Source organism: Triticum aestivum, unplaced genomic scaffold (genome assembly GCF_018294505.1).
Source record: "Triticum aestivum cultivar Chinese Spring unplaced genomic scaffold, IWGSC CS RefSeq v2.1 scaffold45743, whole genome shotgun sequence".
Taxonomy (NCBI): domain Eukaryota; kingdom Viridiplantae; phylum Streptophyta; class Magnoliopsida; order Poales; family Poaceae; genus Triticum; species Triticum aestivum.
Window position 1 is genome coordinate 1 of NW_025235855.1, and position 3,567 is coordinate 3,567.

The 3,567-nt window shown below is 43.9% G+C and overlaps 1 pseudogene; it reads left to right on the plus strand.

Annotated features, from left to right (window-relative positions):
• The first annotated feature begins 23 nt into the window (after positions 1 to 23).
• LOC123176342 (disease resistance protein Pik-2-like) lies at positions 24 to 2,916 on the plus strand (annotated as a pseudogene).
• Positions 2,917 to 3,567: the final 651 nt, after the last annotated feature.

The following is a 3,567-nucleotide window of genomic DNA, read 5'->3' on the forward strand; positions in this document are numbered from 1 at the left end:
ATGGAAAGGCTTATAGAAGGAAAGAGGTGCTTGATTGTTCTTGATGATGTATTGATGTATCATCTACTGCAGAATGGAACATGATAGTACCGAATTTCCTTGGAATGGAACATACAAGCCGGATCATTGTCACCACCAGGGAAGAAAATATAGCTAAAGTTTGTTCACAGAGACAAGAAGAAAATATATACATGCTCAAAGATCTAGATCACACGGATGCACGTGACCTCTTCAGTAAAAAGGTACTTAGTTACAAAGTATTATCATCTTTATTTTTATGTGGCATAGTCATATTGTGCCCTATGTATTTTTTACATCGTCTTAGTTGTTCAACCAAAATGATCAGCTCTACTTTGAATGTAACTTAATCTATAACACGTCCTTTCTCTACAACCATGGTCCATGCTGGAACTAATTCAGGCATTGCAACAAAAATGTAGTTCATGATTTCCAATAGTATGTTCCACAAATATATGCTTCCTAACATTAGTGATATCGTGGCGTACTAGTAGTACATGTCAACAATTTGGTTGGTCCAGTTGCTCAATCACTTTGAAAAACATGGAAGCAAATGCTCACTTCATGATTTGCAAATTCCAATTGTTGCTGCAAAATTTAACTGATTAGCAACTGCTCTATTCCATATCAATTAGTATTTAATGAACAGTTTGAGTATAAAGTGATTTAGTTCTGGGTGCACATTTTTTAATACATGTATACGAGACAAAGATTCTTGCATGTCAATTCCAATAAGTATACTGAAACATTATTTCCCAGCCTGGTTTAATTTCCACAGTACTAAATAACTAGACCGCATGATTTCAGGTATTCAAGAAGACTACTGATTTGAATTTGCAATATCCAGAGCTAGTTGAACAGACAGAACAGATTCTGAGAAAGTGTGGTCGGCTCCCCCTTGCAATAGTCACCATAGGTGGCTTCTTGTCCAACCAACCAAAAACCTCTTTGGAACGGAGGAAATTGAATGATAATATCAATTCTGAGTTGGAGATGAATCCAGAGCTTGGGACCATAAGAAATGTCCTTATGAGAAGCTATGATGGTTTGCCTTATCATCTCAAGTCATGTTTCCTATATATGCCCATCTTTCCCGAAGATTACAAGGTTGGACGGGGACGATTGGCACGTTAAGGTTGGACGGGGACGATTGGCACGTCGGTGGAGTGCAGAGGGTTACTCAAGGGACGTGCATGGCAAGTGTGCGATGGAAATAGCGGACGGCTACTTCATGGAACTTATAAGCAGGAGTATGATCCTACCATCTCAACAATCAATCGTCGGTACAAATGGAATTGGTTCCTGCCAAGTTCATGATCTTATCCGTGAAATTGGTGTCTCCAAGTCGATGGAAGAAAATCTTGTTTTTACACTGGAGGAAGGTTGCAGCTCGAACAGCCAGACCACGTTGCGCCACCTGACTATAAGCAGCAACTGGAAGGGAGATAAGAATGAGTTTCAGAGCATAGTGGACATGTCCCGTCTATGGTCAATTACATGTTTTGGAGTGTGGAAGTCATTTTTTTTTCTCGCAAGAGGAGGTTGCTACGAGTGCTAGACCTGGAAGACACATATGATCTCTATGATCATCACCTTAAGCATATTGGGAAGCTTCTTCACCTAACATACCTTTCTCTAAGAGGATGTGGGTATATTTTTTACCTGCCAGATTCACTGGGCAACCTGAGGCAACTCGAGACACTAGATGTCAGAGGTACTAGGATTGTCAAGTTGCCAAAGAGCATCATCAAGCTTCAGAAGCTAAACTATCTTCGAGCTACCACAATGCCAACTGAGGATGGTATGCTAGTTCCAAGAGGGTTGAGGAAACTGAAAGCCCTGCACACATTGGGTGTTGTGAACATCGGAACACGAGGGAAGGTTATTATACAGGACATAAAAGGACTCACGCTGTTGCACAAGTTGGGAGTGACTAGCGTCAATAAGGAAAAAGGCCAGAAGTTGTGTTCAACAATTGTTGGTCTGAGCCGCCTGGAGTCATTGTCAATCCGATCAGAGGGGGAGCCTGGTTTATGTGGCTGCTTGGAGGGAAAGTTCTCATTTCCTGAGACACTGCAGAGCCTCAAGCTTTACGGTAACCTGCTCAAGTTGCCAGAATGGATCCAGGGGCTCAAGAATCTAGAGAAGCTGAAGCTGCGGAGCTCCATGATACTAGAGCACGATGCTTTTCTTTTTTTTTGAACCGGGCATTACCCCTTTCCATTAACTGAATAACGGAAATACAACAGTCTCCGAACTGAACCAGAAAGGAAGCGTGAAAGGGGAAAGCGAGTTCAACGCATCGCCGGGAAACCCACCACAGGAGCACGATGATGCCATACAAGTCCTTGGGAACCTAACAAATCTGGCATTCCTGCATCTGTTGAAGAAGTCACTCGAGGATGAAGAGGTCCATCTCAATTTCCAGCAGGGGATGTTCGGGAGCCTGGTGGTGCTGGAGCTGAGCATGGGAGTTGGATCAAGCCTCAGGTCTGTCAAGTTTGAACAAGGAACAACCCCGAAGCTTGAGGTGCTCAAGTTTGACAGGAGTGCTTCTCACGTCCTTCGAAGTTCCGTTTTGGGTCTACCATCTCTCGCCAGCCTCAAGGAAGTTGTGCTAGAATGTGTCTTTTATCACATGGCACACCTGAGGGCCGAGCTCGCCAAGAACCCAAACCGACCTGTACTGAAGACGGTCTGATCGAGCTTCAGAAGTCAATCACGCCCAGCAATCCAAGGCAAGTTAATTAGGAGTACTGTTGATGATTGTTTCAGTTCAGAGTCACATATATCCTGTAATTATGTACAGCTTGTTCATGTCTGCATCTGCATCGTTTCCAGCCTGTTTGCTATACTTGTTATTGTTCATCTGGCATGGCAATGGCAGCCAACTTGTGTTTGGCGTAATCTTTTCTTCTCGTATATATGTGGGTCTCCCACTCACTGTGTCTTGATTTATTCTCTCCTGCTAAATATGTGTGCTCTCAGCGGAGGATTCTGGCTGCAGCATGCATGGATGCATGCTGAATCAGAAACATATTTTGAGCAACACTGACTGCAGTTCCATGTCCATGGTAATACTGGAGCGAAATTTAGGTGATTCAGCACAAAGCATAGAACAACGCCATCAGCCTGCTGTCACTAACTATTGCAGTATTGAAAGAGGATCAAAATCCAGTCTGTATGGCCATCCTAACTTTTGATATACGCCCTGCTATCAATGCTGAAAAAGAAACAAGAGGTAAGAGTTCAGCATTGCCTACAGTCGTGCAGCATTCATGAGACCTTCAAATCTGTGAATTTTAAATGTGAGACCGTCGGGGCGCGCATCGGCCATGCTCTTGACCGCACCCTCCGCAGCCTCCACATCTTCATCCCTCGCGCCATGGAGAAACATCATGAAATGGACGCGAGCAAGGCCGGAGAGGCGCTGTTTCAAGCACCGGTATGAAGAAATCGGCACCTGAGCACGACTCTGCTTCTCTGAAACTCTTGTAGAGTGGAACATATATACACGTACAAGTGCAATGCATGTGCTCTGGACTCACA